Source organism: Rhinatrema bivittatum, chromosome 1 (genome assembly GCF_901001135.1).
Source record: "Rhinatrema bivittatum chromosome 1, aRhiBiv1.1, whole genome shotgun sequence".
NCBI classification, from domain to species: Eukaryota; Metazoa; Chordata; class Amphibia; order Gymnophiona; family Rhinatrematidae; genus Rhinatrema; species Rhinatrema bivittatum.
The window spans coordinates 517,325,535-517,344,302 of record NC_042615.1 but is presented as its reverse complement, the minus strand read 5'-3'; positions in this window follow the sequence as shown (position 1 = coordinate 517,344,302).

Below are 18,768 nucleotides of genomic sequence, written 5' to 3'. Positions count from 1 at the left end.
AACTCTGGCCCGCCCCAAAATGCCTCCTGCCCACCCCCGGAACGCCTCTGATTTCTGCTCCTAAATTTGAGGTGCACATTGAGATGTGCACCTAGAATTTAGGCGCATATGGCATTGAATATCCCCCCAGCTTGCTATCTGGACAGATAACTTTTCAGTTGTCCCTCTAAATGGCTTTTCAATATTGACCTCATAGTTTATAGAATGCTAGGGATGTGCACAGCAAAAATTGTCATTTAGGTTTTTTTTATGTCGTTTCAAAGGACTGCTTTTCAATTTTTATAAGTTTTGGGATTCTTTTCATTTTGATTTGCAATATCACACACTATTTTCTGAAACAAACAAAGAAACAAAAAAAAAACAAAAACCTGAGGCTACCATCCAAGAATATTTGTGAACTAAATTAAAATGTATGTGCAGTTAGAATCAATTCATTTTAACAAAATTTACATTTCTTCTTCTTCCTAAGCTTTTCCTTGGAGAAAAGGAGAGGAAACCCCTGGATGAATCAGGTTTAATGAAGGGCCTTGTTCAAAGCTCTTTAGAAAAGAGGCCAGATAAGGGTTTAGTGCTGATTATGATCATCAAGGAAGACTTGAACCTGCCATCCTTGTAAATGCAGAGAAGATAATAATCACTTAGGACCTGATCTGCATTTGGCTGGCACAACAGAGACCTTGTAGGAAATAGAAGTGCAGGAAACTTTTCTGGTCTCAATTCACAAATAGTCTTTATTCTTGAACAATGACTACTCCTTTTAGTACAGCAAAATTTCTTTACAGCAAATCCCCCAACACGGACCGTGTTTCACCAGTCCGGCTGCTTCGGGGGGAGGGGTACTTTTTACAAACAAGCATCTGTAATGCAAAGGACAGTATCAATGGACCAAGAATAGACCGGTGGGCTCACGAACAGAGACAAAATGGTACATCCCTAACTACTAAAACAGTAATGGGAAAACATCCCTAACAACATCGTAAATCTTAAACCCGTTAAGCGTAGTAAACCCGTGTCACAACCCAATATTTAATTCTGTTATAGTATAAGTACCTCTTTCACTAATCATGATACGTAAAACCATACCTGTTGTTGTCTTAAGTCTCACATGTATCAAGGAGTGCAACAAGTTTGAGTCAAAACTGACATTTAAAGGCCGATGTTTTGGCGTGAATGTCCTTCCCAGTAACCACTGGGTACGGGCTTAGCCAATCACATTAGAGCTACCAATGATGACGTCAATGTAATTAGATGAAATAACTCCACGGCCTTAATGAGGTACTGGAATGGAGTTATTTCATCTAATTACATTGACGTCATCATTGGTAGCTCTAATGTGATTGGCTAAGCCCGTACCCAGTGGTTACTGGGAAGGACATTCACGCCAAAACAGCGGCCTTTAAATGTCAGTTTTGACTCAAACTTGTTGCACTCCTTGATACATGTGAGACTTCTGACAACAACAGGTATGGTTTTACGTATCATGATTAGTGAAAGAGGTACTTATACTATAACAGGATTAGTTTAATATTGGGTTGTGACACGGGTTTGCTACGCTTAACGGGTTTAAGATTCACGATGTTGTTAGGGATGTTTTCCCATTACTGTTTTAGTAGTTAGGGATGTACCATTTTGTCTCTGTTCGTGAGCCCACCGGTCTATTTTTGGTCCATTGATACTGTCCTTTGCATTACAGATGCTTGTTTGTAAAAAGTACCCACCCGAAGCAGCCGGACTGGCGAAACACGGTCCGTGTTGGGGGATTTGCTGTAAAGAAATTTTGCTGTACTAAAAGGAGTAGCCATTGTTCAAGAATAAAGACTATTTGTGAATTGAGACCAGAAAAGTTTCCTGCACTTCTATTTCCTACATTGCTGTGGTTGAGTGCACTGATGCTCCAGTGTATGTGTGGATTCTACAGCAGAGTCCTTGAACATTTTCACACTGCTGAAAGCAATATTGATTGGCCAGTTTAGCATTTGAAGAACGCACATATCCTTTATACCAAGGATGAATGGTCATCATTGAATATTATACTTGTGAATGTGCCCTCGCAGGACTGAAAGGCAATCACCCTTCCAGTTACATCATGCACCTCCATGTACCTCTGTATCTCTCTCATTATACTTGGGTCTCAACACCACTCATATTGAGAGGTATTAACAATTCAATCCCTACCTTTGGATTTCATAGGTTTTTATGGTTAATACTTTGTATTGCATATTATCCTCACCAAAATAAATATTTTCTCTCTCTCTCTCTCTGAAGGATCTTTTCAATAGATCCCTGGAAACAGGAGTGGTGCCACAGGATTGGAGAAAAGCAGTGGTGGTCCCACTTCACAAAAGTGATAGCAGAGAGAAGGCTGGAAATTACAAGCCGGTTAGCCTCACATCGGTGCTGGAAAATTAATGGAGACACTGCTGAAGGAAATGATAATGAATTATCTGCAATCAGGCAGGTTGCTGGTCTCAAGGCAGCATGGATTCACCAGGGAAAGGTCCTGTCTGACAAATCTGATTGATTTTTTGATTGGGTAACTAGAGAATTGGATTGAGAATAGCCTCCTTCATAAACCGCATAGGAGGTTTGTGAATAAAATGAGAAGTTTGGGAGTGAGCGCCAAGATGGTGATATGGATTACAAACTGGTTGACTGATAGGAGATAGCTGTAATTGTAAATGGAACCTACTCTGAAGAGAGAGCGGTGTTAAGTGGAGTGCCTCAGGGATTGGTTTTGGGACTGGTTCTGTTCAAGATCTTTGTGAGCGACATTGCAGAAGGGATAGAAGGTAAAGTTTGTCTATTTGCAGATGATATTAAGATCTGCAACAGAGTAGACATGTCTAAAGAAGTAGAAAGAATGAAAAGTGATTTAAGAAAGCTTGAAGAGTAGTTGAAGATTTGGCAGCTGTGATTTAGTGCCAAGAAGTGCAGAGGCATGCATCTGGGATGCGGTAATCCAAAAGAGCTGTATGTGATGGGGGGAGGGGGAGGTAAAGACTGATGTGACAGGGTAATAGTGTCTGGGATCTGAAGATGGTGAAGCAATGTGACAAGGCCAAAGCTAAAGCCAGAAGAATGCTGGGATGCATAGAGAGAGGAATAACTAGTAAGAAAAGGAGATGATATGTCCTTGTTCAGATCCTTGATGAGGCCTCACTTGGAGTATTGTGTTCAATTCTGGAGACCGTATCTCAAAAGGGAGAGAAATAGGATGGAAGCAGTTCAGAGAAGGGTGATGCAAATGGTGTGGAGTCTGTATTGGAAGACCTATGAGGAGAGGCTGAAGGAGGAAATGCAGGGGAGATATGATACAGACCTTCAGATACCTAAAGGTTTCAGTGATGTATGGACTTTGAACTTTATCCATTGGAAAAAAAGCAATATAACTAGGGATCAAGAAATGAAATGACTCAGAACCAACGTCAGGAAATATTTCTTCAAGGAGAAGGTGGTGGGGGCCTGGAATGCCCTTCCAGAGGAGGTGCTAAAGAAGAAAACAGTCAAAGAATTCAAAGGAGCATGGGATAAACACTGGGATCTCTAAAGGCTAGACTAGAGGATGGAAATGAGATAAACGTGCAGGGAGGTAACTTGGTGTTATGGCAGTTACTACTTTTAGCAGAAGACATGGAGATTACTACCCTTAACAAATATGCTTTGATGCTTTTAATGCAACTGCAATATTGCTCCCTGCTTGGATGTCAGGAGGAAAAGAGGAATTGGATTCAGACGACAACTGAGGCCCCTGACTTCCATGGCCTGGGATACTGTTAGACCCAAAAAACAAATCGGAAGCCGATCCAGTTGGCTGTGATACAGTAAAGACAATGAGAATCGGACGATCAGAAGAAGCCCTTTATTTAGGGCATTGAAATAAAGGGCTTCTTCTGATCGTCCGATTCTCATTGTCTTTACTGGGATACTGTTATGCAGACATAATGGAAAAAGCACAGGACTGCTTCTATGGCCAAGTCCTAAAGAAACGAAGAAAGCATGCATGGGAGTAACTTACTGGTGTGGTGGTTACTACCCTTAACAAATAAGCCTTGATACTTTTGATGCAACTCCAACACTGCTCTCTGCGTCATGGCAGGGGATAAGGGGAATTGTAATTTAGACAGCAAACCAATGAGGGTCCCGACTTTTATGTCATGAGGAAACTGATAAGCATGGGGGTAACACACAGGCATGGGATTATTATCCTTAACCAACAAGCCTTAATGCTTTTGAGGCAAACTGCAACTCGCTGTCTGCTTTGAAACAGGGGGGGTGGGGGGGGAGGGGGTGGAAGAAAAGAGGAATTTGTATTCAGAGACAACTAATATGAGCCATGTCTTTTTTAGATTCTGGGGTACTGATGCACAGGCATGAAGGAAAAAAACACAGGAATGCTTCTACAGCCAAGTCCATAAGCAAAGCAGGTCAAGCAGCACTGACTGATACATGGGAGTAAACTTGCACAGCGCGGCAGATACTACCATGGGAAGCTTGCTGGGCAGACTGGATGGACCATCGATCCTTTTCTGCCATCATTTCTAATGTTTCTATATAAGGACTTTCCATTGCTGACATGTTTGTTTTTTGGCATCATATCTTACGATATTAACATGAAGCATTTTACAAAGAATTTTCCTGTGGTTACATCTTTTTATGTTTTTTATGAAAGGATGTAACTACTTCAGGCAACCACTGCCATTTTTCCTTTCAATTACTTTTCTTTTTCCATAATTAGTAAATGTGAAAAAATAAAACAGTGTCGTGTCCCCCCCACACACACACACACACGTCCTTCAGCTATGGCTTATTGCAGGAGTTTGGTTCCTGGCTGCTTTGTTAGCAAGATATGACACCAGGCAGGAAGTGTGAGGGTGTTCTTAGAACAGGTAAGAACAAGAGGTGCAAAGAACAAAGCCATGAAGCTGATCAGCTACTCTACTCTGGATCTCATGGGAGACTTTGGCTGCCTTGGTCCGCCACTTTTTTCTGGCAGCTGTAGAGTCTCTTTATTTTACTTGTAGCAAACTCAGGTAATTGTGCACAGACTAGCACTTCTCTCTACAGCTCACTCCTATTGTGTGTGGTCAGAGGCAATCAATGCCAGATGATAGGTCCTGCCTGGGTAGGATCAGAGAACCTACTGTTCTTTTAATCTTTACGCTGTGTCTTTGGCAGCTACCCAGCTGGGCAGGTCATTGAAGCTGGCCTCCAAACAATAACCTCTTTCGTTTTTGAAAAGTATGACTAATGCCTTCTGGATCTGCTGCACAGTGCTACTACACCCTGGCTCTTCTCAACACTGAACAGCTGCTTCTTTCCTATACCCACTCTTCACTCAGCATGACGTTGCGGATGACCAACAGAAAAATTGCTGACAACTGTTATTTCTTGCAGTACTTGTGCCAGACAGACTATGCAATTACAACTGATTTTTGATTTGCAAATTGCATGTTGCTTCCTTTTCTTTCCCAACTCATAGCAGCTATGGCATGCCATTTCCTGCTTCTAAACTCAGGCAAAACAATGTGTTTGAGCATTTTTGAAGTTGGAGTATCTTTCTTCCAACTTTGTAACACAGCTGGCACAAACCAGCTTTATGAGTGATGAAATTCTCTTAAGCCATCTCCAAATCAGACATAAGGGTCACATCAGCACCATCCACGTACATGTGCCTAGATTTATTTTATTTAGTATCTATAGACAGGTAGGCAGCTTGTGATTTACAGGGTACTTATCCATTACGGTAGGTAGGTTCCTTCTTGGGTTAGACAAGACTCCATGCAGTTTCATGTATTCCATGTTTTCCTGGCACTCTTACTCATAGAATATATTGTACGGAATATGTTGTGTGTTGCAGATACCTGTAAGAAACAGCTGAAAGGCAGTGGGTGCAGGAAACCGAGTGCGGCGGTAAAGGTCTATGCTCTCTCCTCCTGCAACTGGAGACGAGCTCAGATAAATGGGATTGTAAAAAAAAAAAAAAGTCAAAGAGAAGGGAAGTTATGTAGGGATACCTCCTCATCTCCCAATCTCCTTGCTTGGCGCATGATCCAACGGTCATTCCCACATCCGGTGGAGTTCTGGGGATGGGGAAGCCCCATGGGTTGAGCAGCCCTTGTGGCTAGGCCCTGCTTCAAGGCTCTGCTGGTTCACTGTGTGGTAGGCCGCAGTGGTTTTTTTCACATGTTTTTTGTGCGCCGCAGACTGCCCTCTTCAGTTTACGTCGGATCATGTTCGTGTACCTCACTGTGCAGCCCATTGTGCATTTGGTTGAGCGCCTAGTTGGGTGCCTAGCTAGGTGCATAGGAGCACCTACCAGGGTACCCATTGTGCACGCATACATGCACCTTTTTGCATACACACACACTTTTTTGTGCGCATGTGCATGAGTGCACCTTTTTTGGGTGCATTATCTGAGTGCCCTGTGACACAGTGTAGCCAGGTGCCTATTTAGGCATATTGGCAGACTATGGTGCCCATAGGGAAGAAACCTAGTCACCTTGCCCTATGTATTGCTTGTCATATTTGGGCATCTCAACCTAGCATTCCCTCGAATTTGTGTCAGTGCTGTTTGGAGGCTCAGGAAGAATTACCTCCTTCTGATTTTGCTAAACCTGGTTCCTTCCAACCTGGTGCAGGAATGGAAAAAAAGAGCTGTCTGAAGGGTTTGCCTCTTTTTGGAGTTCCCCTAACTAGGTCCTCAGCAGGGAAGGTAGTTCAGTGGGTGCAGATCAGTTGCCCTCTGGTTTTGGCATGGATCCTTCTGCCTTTTCTTTGGTAGAATTTTTTCAAGGATTACAATCCTTCCTTGAGGCACAGTCCCCAGCCCCAGCCAATCTTAACAAACTCAGGATTTCAAGCAGTAAACTCCCAGATGCCTGGTATGGGGTTACACCTGGAATCTTGCCTTCCCGATAGGGATCCAGATGACATGGATGATGAGACCGATCCTTACTCCCTGGAGGAGGGGAAAATTCCTCTGGGATTGGAGCCCTATAAAACTATGTTGAGGTTCTTTCACAGAGATGAGTTACCAGCTCTGATTCCCAGATATTGAGGATGCCGGGAGTTCCTGGGGCTGAATTCATGCCTGTGCCAAAGAAGGATCCTATTTTGATTTCTTTGCATAAAGCCTCATGCTTCTTCCCTATTATGGAAGCCAGTCAAGAATAATTGATCTTGAATGGGGTGCCCCAGAAGCTAATTTTAAAGGGGTACAAATCTCGGATGGACTGTACCCCCTGGATCCAGTTGCGAGAGAGGTAGCACGTTTTACGAAGGTGGATGCGCTTATGTGTGCTGTTACCAAGCAGACAACTATTCCTGTGGAAGGGGGAGTGTCCTTGAAGGATGCACAGGATAGGAGAATTGAGGCTCTCCTTAAGCAGGCCTTTGAGGCAATGGTAATGAATTTGCAGATAGCTTCCTGTTGTTTTCCGGTGCTTTGCTCTTGTTTGCTGTTCTCCTCAGAAGGTTGATGAATCTGGCATGAATTCCAGGGCAGTGATGGAACCAGCAGTCACCTTTTTGGCAGAGACGGGCTGCAATTTGGTTTTTTTACTTCGGCCAGAGAGGTGGCTATGGTAATAGTGGCTAGGTGACAGCTATGGATAAGAAATTGGTAGGCCGATACAATCTCGAAGTCTAATCTTACAAAATTACCCTTTAAAGGCTTGCTCTTATTTGGGAGTAAGCTGGAGAAAATGGCCAATAAGTGGGGTGAGTCCCCGGTTCCTCATTTACTAGAGGATATGCGAGAGGTCGTACTAGAGGGTTCAAATGTTTTTCGACCCTATAGAGGAGCGACTTTTCAGAGGATATGACCTTTGGTAGATCTCAGTCCTTTCGTCCCAGGCAGCCCAGATGGGGTGCAGACTCAGATTAGTGGAGCACCCAGAGCATCCCAATGAAGGTGTGCCAACCCACCTCCAGGGTATGGAGATAGGAGGTTATCTGTCTCTTTTTTTTATCAAAGGTAGGTCGAGATCACAACAGACCAGTGGGTGCTGGAGGTGATAAGGGATGGCCATGTGCTAGAGTTTCGCAGTGTTCCTTGAGATGTGTTCATGGTGTCTCCCTGCAACTCTCTGCAGAAGAGTCAGGCAGTGGAGGTTACATCGTCAAGAATCCTCAGTCTGTGGGCTGTGGTTCCAGTGCCCACGTCTCAAGTAAATACGTGCCGATATTTCCATTTTTTTTTGTGGTGCTCAAGAAGGAGGGCTCTTGTCATCCCATGCTGGATCTCAAAGGAGTCAACCATCATTTGCGTGTGACTTATTTTTGCATGGAAACCTTGCGCTCAGTGATAGTGGCAGTACAGTCTGGGGAGTTCCTGACATCTTCGGATTTCTCTGAACATACCTGCATATTCCCATCCTACTAGAGCATCACCTATTTCTGCGTTTTGTGGTTTTTGGGACGTCATTATCAGTTTTGAGCACTACCTTTTTGTTTGGCCACCACACCCAGAACTTTTCAAGGCTATTGTGGTGGTGGCGGCTGAGTTGAGAAAAGATGGGATCCTGGTACACTCGTACTTAGATGACTAGCTGGTTCAGGCTAAGAGACTAGAAGAGAGCCTTTGGGTCTCGTGCAAGGTGATCTCCTTGTTGTAGGAGCTCGTTTGGGTCATGAACCTGGCCAAGAGCAACCTTCAGCCATCACAGTCACTGGAGTATCTTCGTGTTCAGTTTGACATGAAACAGGGCAGAGTTTCCCTGCTGGAGGGCTGTATTCAGAAGCTGATGGTGCAGGTGCGTCTATTGATGAACAAAATGCATGCTACAGTGTGGTCTTATCTTTAGGTGCTCAGATTGATGGTGGCAACCCTGGAGGAAGTGTCATGGGTGAGGGCGCAAATGCATCTGCTTCAACGCTCTTTGCTGTCTTGTAGAAGCCCACACTCTGAAGACTACTCGATTTGGTCTGCTCTCAACTAGGGTGGTGGTTACAAGTGGATCATCTCAGAAAGGGGATTTCCCTAAGATCACCAGACTGGCTAGTACTCACAACAGATGTGAGCCTCCAGGGTTGGGGAGCTCACTGCCAGGAGCTGATGGCGCAAAGGCACTGGAGTGCAGAAGAGTCTCTCTGGAACATCAATAGGCTGGAAGCCCATGCAGTCCGGTTGGCATGCTTGTGGATCAGTGGCAGGGTTGAGCAGGCTCTATAACTTGGACAATGCAATGACAGTGGCTGTTAAGAGCAAGTTCCTTTGGAGGGAAGAGCTAGCAATCTGTCATGAGCGAGCTCCTCTGGAGGGAGGAGCTAGCAATCTGTTATGGTTATACTCCTATGAAGGGGAGGAGTTAGTAAACTGTTATGGTTCCTGCCAGGGAGTTAGCATTCTGTTAGGAATCTGCTCCTGTCATAGGAGGAGTTAGCAATCTGTTATGAATCTCCGTATGGAGTTAGCAATCTGTTATAATCTATTCCTGAAGAAGGAGAAGTTAGTAAACTGATATGCTCAGTTCCTGTAGAGGGAGTAGTAACAAACTGTAATGAATCTGTTGCTGAAGACTCCTGGTGGGGAAGGAGTAGCCATCTGTTACCAGCGGAGTGCTTGGAGAGGACACTCAGCTGTAGAGGAATGTAGATGGGTGAATCCTTGGGCCGATGGCAGATGACTGCGCCCCCAGGAGGATATCCTGAGAGGGACCACCGGCTAGGCTTGAGTACGGAGACAGACACAGATAATTCTTTTATTAGACAGGTTAGTAGAACCACCAGAGTGGCAGTAGTGAGCTGATATACCCCGACAGGGCTGAAGTCCCTCAGGTACTGGAACAGCGATCCCAGGGTTTGCAGAGCTGTAGAGAGTCTATAGATAGTGAGTAGACAGGGTATGCTATGTTCATAGCCAGAACTGGATGACAGATCACATAAGGTCTTTAGAAAGCTCAGTAGCTGGAAAGGGTTAGGCCCTTGAGGAGAGAGTACCTGGCTCCAGGGAAAGCTCTGAGAGAGCGATGGTAACTCACAATTGTCTGTATCTGTGATAGCTTCCAGGCAGTAGAGAATCTTCAGAGTGTTCAGGAACATGGGTCCTCGAGGAGCGAGTACCGGTTCCTGTGGGCAATCTGAAATAGAGAAAAGAGAGCAAGGCCCCCGAGGAACGGGTACCCCTGATAAGTCCGAGGAGGCAGAGTAGCTTGGACAAATCCATAGCGAGTCCGATGCTAACTCAATTAGTTAGCGAATACTGAGACCTTTTATATTGGAAGCGGATGTCGTCAGCTCGGGGTCGCCTCTGAGGTTAACACCCTTGCTGGTATATATTTTGGAGCGCGCACATGCCCTACTTCATCAGGAACATGGCAGATGCACAGCGTCGTGCTGCTCCGGGGACGCCGGAGGAGACGGCAAGAAGACGCCGCGGCAGTAACCCGTCCATCAGGCCCGGAGGGAGTCGCCACAGTGGTAAGGAGGGCGGAGTGAGGGCGTTGAGCAGCGACGGACGCAACAGTGGCTTACATTAATCTCCAGGGAGGAACCAAGAACCAGCAAGTGTCGAAGGAAATAGACCAACTTATGGAATGGGCGAAAGTGCATCTTCAGGAGATCTCAGCCTCACACATTGCAGGAAAAGACAATGTAAGAGCAAACTTTCTCAGCAGTCAGAGTCTGGATCCAGGAGAATAGGAATTGTCAAATGAGGCATTTCAGCTAATAGTGGATCTCTGGAGCCTTCCGTTTCTGGACCTGCTGGCGACTTGCTGCAATGCAAAGTTCCTCAATTCTTCAGTCTCAGGAGAGATACAAAGTCCTTGAGCTTTGATGCTCTCCTGCAGAAGTGGCCAAAGGGCGAGCTGCTATATGCTTTTCCCCCATGGCCCATGTTAAGCAGATTGGTTCGGAGGGTCAAGAGTCACAGGGGAATGGTGCTTCTGGTGGGACTAGATTGGCCCAGGAGACTGTGGTATGCAGATCTATGAAGGTTTCTGGTGAATTATCCTCTCTAGTTTCCCGTGCACAGGAATCTGCTACAGCAGGGTCCTGTTCTTCACAAAGATCTGAATCAATTTTGTCTTATGATTTGGCCCTTGAGAGGACTTGGTTTCTGAAACATGGATATTCTGCTGTGATGATTGCCACCTTGCTACAAGAGAGAAAGTTCTCCACTTCCTTAGCCTATGTGTGAGTTTGCGAGTGTTTGAGGCTTGGTGTGAAGATTGAGGGGTTTTTCCTTGTTCGGTTAAGATCCCGCTCATTTTGGAATTTTTGTAGGATGGATTGAGTAAAGGGTTGGCCCTTAATTCCTTAAAGATACAGGTGGCGGCTCTTGCCTGTTTCCAAGGTCATGTGAATGGTGGCTAGTTTCTTGTAAGGAGTGAAGCATCTTTGTTCTCTCTTGCAATTACCGGTGCCCTTGTGGAGTCTTAATCTAGTTTTGGATTTTTTAGTGGGCTCTACATTTCCCTGAGGTTACTGACCTTGAAAATGGTGTTTCTTGTGGCAATTTGTTCTGCATATCGAGTATCCTAACTACAGGCTTTGTCTTGCTGGGAGCCATTTCAATGAGTGATAAAGCTGCTTAATGTTCCTTCCAATTTTCTCTTGAATCAGTCTATTTCCCTGCCATCTCTGGATGCGGAGGAATATTGCTTGTTACAGTATTTGGAGGTTTGGGTACCTCTCAGAAAGATGGACCAGCTGTTTATTCTCCATGATGGGAGTAAACAGGGTGAGCCAGTGTCGCAGGCTATATTAACCTGCTGGATTAAGGAGATAGTCATGTCCGTGATTGTGGATGCTGAGCAGCTGTTGCTCATTCCACTAGGGCTCAGGCAGTGTCATGGGCGGAAGATAGATTGTTGTTTCCCATCAACATTTGCCGAGCTGCAACATGGTCCTCCTTATGCACCTTTTCCAGGCATTATCACCTGGATGTGCAAGCCCGGGAGGATGCAGCCTTCGCATGTACAGTTTTGACAGGATCGTCCTACCCTGTTTGAGAGTAGCTTTGGTACATCCCACTGGTTTTGGATTCAGCTGTCTGTACGCTAAGAAAAAAGAAATTACTACTTACCTGATAATTTCCTTTTACTTAGTACAGACATGTGAATCCACCTTCCCACCCTTGGCTGCCGGATGGTTGTGCTGTGGTCCTCCTGCATGGCTGTGTGTTTCAGGGAATACTGGTCATTTTCAATCCATTCCCTAGATTAGTGTTCTTGCACTCTTTATTGAGCTCGATGTTTTCCTGTTTGCTGAGTGCTGGAATGGTTATCTGTTAATAATAAAGTTTTGCTAATTTTGTCCACAGTTGGCTTTTGCAGAGAATCCTGGCAGGCTGATGTCACTGCAGGGGTGTATATATATATTGTGATGTCAGCTTTCCTCCAGCTCCATCAGCTGGTAGAGGTGCATAACTCACTGGTTTTGGACTCACCTGTCTGTACTAAGGAAAAGGAAATTATTAGGTAAGTAGTAATTTCTCCTTGCGTGCTTACTCGAAACCACCAGTTTGCCATTACTTCCACCAGTTCATTCAACCCATCTCCAGTTCACTTCACCCTGAACCACCACCATTACACCCATACTGCCCACCCAAAGATTTCAGGCAACAGAGAAGTCCAATTTCACTTGCGCTGGTCAATCAGCTGATGCAAAAGTGTACGAATAAGTTTGCTAATGTAGACATGTACATTTCTTATAGTACTGCAACTTCCATGCATGCCTCTTGACTTTGCCTAGGAACAACCCTAGACTGCCCCTTTTTTGAAACTGCATATACGTGCACACTTGCAAGGTTTATAAAATAGTATATATATATATATTTAGATGTTTTATATACCATCGTTCCATGTATAGATCACAACTGTTTACAAAATAACATTCATGTTAACTAAAGATCTATGACATAAGATGTGAAGTACAGAAATATGTTAACAATAACAGATTTTATATATTAGTCAGTTCACTGAGCTTTTTTCAAACTCTAGTTAAATTTGTTCATGCATCCAATAGTATCGCTTGTCCTTCTTGTTATTGTAATTCTCTACATTTTGATGTTTCTAAATTAGGTTGTATGCATTTATAAATAGCCATGTTTTTAGCTCACATTTAAATCTCTGTCTGTTATCAAAGGTAGTGAATTCCAAAGTTTTGGACCAGCTATGGAAAATACATGATCTCTTACATGTGACAGGTGTGTGCTCCTTATTGTGGGGGCAGTCAGTAGTCCTTTATTTTGAGATCTCAGTGTTTGCTGCTGTGTGTATGGTTGCAATGACATGCCTATCATACCAGTGTCACTCGAGTGAAGGATTTTGAATAGTAACATTAATACTTTAAAATAGATTTGGGATTTACTGGTAGCCAGTGCAGTAAGATCAGCGAGGGTGTGATGTGATTGAATTTCCTAGTTCCTAACAAAAGTCTTGCATACATGCTATTTTGCTGCATGTAACTCCTTCGAAAATGTACTCAATAGGGTCTACCTACTGTGTTTCCCTGAGTACTAAATAGTTTGTAGCTGCTACAAAAACAGCATATACCTGCTAAATTGAGCATGCTCAGTTTTTCTATCCTCATGGAAACTCATATTGCATCCTGTTAGCTGAGCCCTTACAATAGCATTCCTGCTAAAAAGTTAACACCTGGTTCAATGCAAGTGTTAATTTAGGCCTTAGTGATGCATGCTAAATACTACGTGAAGGAGAACATATCATTTTATTTTCTTTGTGCGTGCTAAAGGCTAATTTGCATATTATGTTCCTTCCTTTATTTTTTTATTTATCTGCGTTAATGTCTTCTGGGTCTGGTTTAATGTGCACACCATGCCTTTGATGCATAGTACGCTATCGCAAGTGCATGCTAAATGGCCTTAGCACATCCCTAAACAGGGCATGCTATCAGTTTAAAATGGCATGGAAGATGCAACAAAATGTTTCCCACCTGAAACAACACTACAACTACATTTTGTTTCATGGTGTTGTTTTGGTGTTCACTAAACCAGGCATGTAGGAAACTCAGCAAATACCTGGGAAATATTTTTCAGCAAATACCTGGTCATATGAGCCATGTGTGTGATTCATCATCTGCTTGTCCTCAGAGAAAAATGTTTGCTATTCAAAGCCGGAGCAAAGACTGCACAGGGGTGAATAGGGTGAAAATGAGTGTTTAATGAGGCTTTTCAGACCTGACCTGCTCAGAGTCGCGGGAATTAGTTTGCATGAGGCTTATTATTCTTTTTAAGACATGCAAAGAGACTCAAGTGATGATAGTCCCAATAGAAAAAGGTGAGGAAGTCACACTAAGCATGTTCAGGCTGTGAAGGCAGCATGATCAAAGGGCAAGGAGCCAGAAATGCCTGTCTGTACTTTACTATATTTGATTTGATAAATTGCCTTTCTGTAAAATAAATCAAAGTGACGTACAAATTAAACAAAATCATCATAAATACTAAAATAAAAGAGTTAAAAAACCAGAGGTTATAAGTAGAATAGCAGGTAAAATAAAATAAAATAACACAAAACAAACTATCACTGGCTGGCCCCGTGCTATGGAACACCATGCCACTCGAAATAAGGCTGCAGAGAAACTTCAAAATATTCAAATCCAATCTGAAAACCTGGCTATTTAAACAAGCTTTTTATAAAGATAAAGAGAAGGAAAAAAACAGTTGATTGATTAGGATGCACCAAACTAGAAATTGTTATTTGTAACCTACAAATGCACATTAAGGTTACATTTTTTCCGTCTAATATGCTCCCTACAGACAAGATTAATGTACACACATAGGGGCGGATTTTAAATGCCCTGCGTGCGTAAATCCGGAAGGATTTACGCGCGCAGGGCCTTCGAGCGCCGGTGCACCTATTTTGCATAGGCTGCCGGCGCGTGCAGAGCCCCGGGACGTGCGTAAGTCCCGGGGCTTTGTAAAAGGGGCGTGTTGGGGGCGTGCCCGGAGCGACACGGCATTTTGGGGGGGTGTCGCGCGTGATGCAGCATTTCGGGGGCGGCGACGCGGGCGAGGTTTCGGCCCGGGGGTGTTCCGGGGGCATGGCTGCGGCCTCCGGACCAGCCCCCGGGACCGGAATACAGAACGGGGCTGCCAGCCGGCATGCGCAAAGTTACGCCTGCTTTTAGCAGGCGTAACTTTGCCGACAAAGGTAGGGGGGGGTTAGATAGGGCCGGGGGGGTGGGTTAGGTAGGGGAAGGGAAGGGAAGGTGCGGGGGAGGGTGAAGGAAAGTTCCCTCCGAGGCCGCTCCGATTTCAGAGCGGCCTCAGAGGGAACAGGCAGCGTGTGCTGGGCTCGGCGCGCGCAGGTTGCACAAATGTGCACCCCCTTGCGCGCGCCGACCCCGGATTTTATAAGATACGCGCGGCTACGCCCGTATCTTATAAAATCCAGCGTACTTTTGTTCGCGCCTGGTGCGCGAACAAAAGTACGCGATCACACAAATTTTTAAAATCTACCCCACAGTTTATTGAAGTGGATTGTTACCGCACTATGATGGCACATGATTAATTGTAATCTATACCACTTACTTTATTCATTATCGTGCCTTGCTGTAAACCGTTGTGACGGTTATCTAACTTAACAACGGTATAGAAGAGCTTTTAAATAAAATAAAAATAAATAAATTATACAATAAATAAAATAATATGGCAAATATAACCAAATAAAAAATAAAATGCAAATAGATTAAAAACCTAACCTTGAATGAGATAGTAAATACAAATTAACAATTAAAGTTATAAAATAATAAAACAATTTTGAAAAGGAAAACATACTGGCCTCAATATTTCAAGTTAGCTGTTTATGTACGTTGGTCAGATAAGACTTACTTGGCTAACTTATATGGGATATTCAGCAGCAAGGCTATACTACTGAATATCCCCATATTCAGCACTACTTAACTGGGTAAGTTATATCTGGCTAAGTTAGACTTGCTTTATAGCATACTAAGTCAGTATCTGTCCAAATATATCTCCAACTATGCAATCTTTAGTCTACATCCTTCCTGCACTGCTGTCCGAAGGGATTTTTATTTATTTATTTATCGAGTATTATATACCGTCGTTCGGTATCGCCATCACAACGGTTTACAAAGGATCGATTTCCTCAAACATAAAGTCGTGCAGCGGTTTATGCGAAAATTATACATGCTAGTACATATTCATTCTAAAGGGTCATTCAGGTATAAGTATATATATTCTGGGATATCCATTTAAGGAGGTGGCATTCATAGGACATATGTCATACATCATTCCCTCACACAAACTATACTCTCCGAAATCCCTGCATTACTGTCATGGTCTCACAATCTTGCAATCTCCTATGTACCGGACCTGCAAGGGTAGGGGCAGTAGCCACTGGAGTCTCATCTTTCACACACATGTGCTCCATTACAGCATCACCTGCCTCTTAGCAGTCATGGCATAATCCAACTCATTCCTGCAACACAGCCATCCTACATATTGACTGGAATACTCCCTTCTCGGGTAAGATGCCCTGCATACATCCTGCTGTCAGTGTTCTGAAAATGGATGCATGACAGTCCTCATGGAAACAATCGTGCCTTTTACAAACAAATGGACACATCTGAAGGCCAAAGAGTGAATGTTGCCATCCACTCTTCTTGCCCATTTTGTAAAGGCTGCTTTTTATAACCACCAAAGAGCAGAGAATACCTTTCAGTGGTGCCTGTCGGCACAAACAGTTATAGGCCCTTTAAATACTCATTGCTCCAACAGTGGTGCTGGACTCAGTGAAAGCATGCAGACAGGGTATGCTTGGGCTCTTTGCCTACCTAAGAAACAGGATGGCAGCCAGCAACTCAGCTGTGACAGCTTCCCCATCCCACCAGCTGCTGCTGGTCCATGTTTCTGAAGCTGGTCCAATGAGACTAGTATCTGATGAGGAGGGCTATTCCTGGTGGGTTCTCCTGCTAGCTCCAGAAAGTCTGGCATATCTTGTTACATATCTTTTTGTGTGAGAAGGGTAGTATTCATATAAATTCACCTGAAGCTTTTTTTTACACTAGTGTTTTATAAATCTAGTTGATGTTTATGAATTCAATATTTATCTGTACCCATTGGATCCCAGTTACCTGTATCCCTTGTTCGATGTAATGCATTCGTTTTATGCTGTTTCTTGTTTTGCTGTAAACCGATCTGATATGTTCTTTTGCACATAAATGTCGGTATAAAAAAGTTCCAAATAAATAAATAAATGTTGGGTGCTGTTAAAATAAAAGTAAGTCTTTTCTTTAGACCAGTGGTTCTTAACCTTGTCCAGGAGGCACATCTAACCAGTCTGGTTTTCAGTAATGGGTATGTGTAACCGGGTTCTCAAGTCCTCTGTTACAAAAATATTTGTTAACCTCGGGTGTTATCTGTATTCTATCTCTTGCTTTGCCTCAGAATTTATGTTTGACTTCAATAAAGATGTCACGGTGTGATATGAGCTCCAAACTCCTCTTATTATAACAACACTGAAAAAAAACTCAGAGCTGGCTATAGAACAAATGGGTTGGTGCTATACATAATTACTTCTTCTGAACCAATTAATAAAAGTCTGCATAATTATGCTCCACTTCCTCCGCATTCTGTCCTCCTTCAGCAGAAAATCCTGAACCTGCCTCTTTTACCACACACTCAGTGATAAAGTTCCCAGCACTCACTCAGTTCCTTCAGAGCTGAGCCTCTTCCCTGGAGTAGTAAATCTCAGATTTAAACCATGGTCATCCTTAAGAGCTAGCAATGTTCTGTTAAGTTTCATGGGGCAGGCAGATTAGACTGTAATTTCCCCCAGTAGGAGTAGGGGCCAGACTTGGGGGCAGGGCCGGACTGGGTCTTCTTCCTCTACCAGCAGGTTGAGCCCTTGGGTTCTGGTGACTGGTAGGGATGTGCATTTGTTTCAAACAAACTTCAAAAATGCAACAAATAAGGGCAATTCATTTCATAGAGGGAGACCCAAAATGAAACAATCTAAACCTGAGCCAATGGAGGTAAAGCAACTTGCCCAAGGTCACAAAGAGCAACAGTGGGATTTGAAGCCTGGTCTCCCTGGGGCATAGCTCACTGTGCACTAATCAATAATTACTAATCATAATAATTACTCCTCCACTAATAATGTCATTGTGTATCCCATAGTCTATGCACTTTTTGAAAGAGTAAACTGATTCACGATTAACTATTCCACTCTGTTTAATATTTTATAGACCTCTATCATATCTCTTCTCAGCTGTCTCTAAGCTGAAAAGCCCTAACATCTTTAGTCTTTCCTCATAGGAGAATCATTTCATCGCCTATTTCATTATAATCACTCTTCTCTGTATTGACTGACCAGAAGGGCACACAATACTCAAGATGTGGTCACACCATGGAGAGATGCAGAAGCATTATGATATCCTCAGTTTTATTCTCCATTCCTTTCCTAATAATTCCTAACATTCTATTTGCTTTCTTGGCTGCTGGTGTACACTGATCAACACCGACCAGAGGATTTCAACATATTATCCACAATGACGCCTAGATCCTTTTCCAGGGTGGGGACTCCTAGTGTGGAACTTTGCATCATGCAGCTATAATTCGGGTTGCTCTTCCCTATGTGCATCACTTTGTACTTGGCCACATTAAATGTCATTTGCCATTTGGATGCTCAGTCTCCCAGTCTCGCAAAGTCCTTTTGTAATTTCTCACAGTTCTCTTATGATTTAACAACTTTGAATAATTTTGTATCATCAGCAAATTTAATAATTTCACATTGTTGTTCCCATCTCTAGATCATTTATAAATATGTTAAAAAGCAGCAA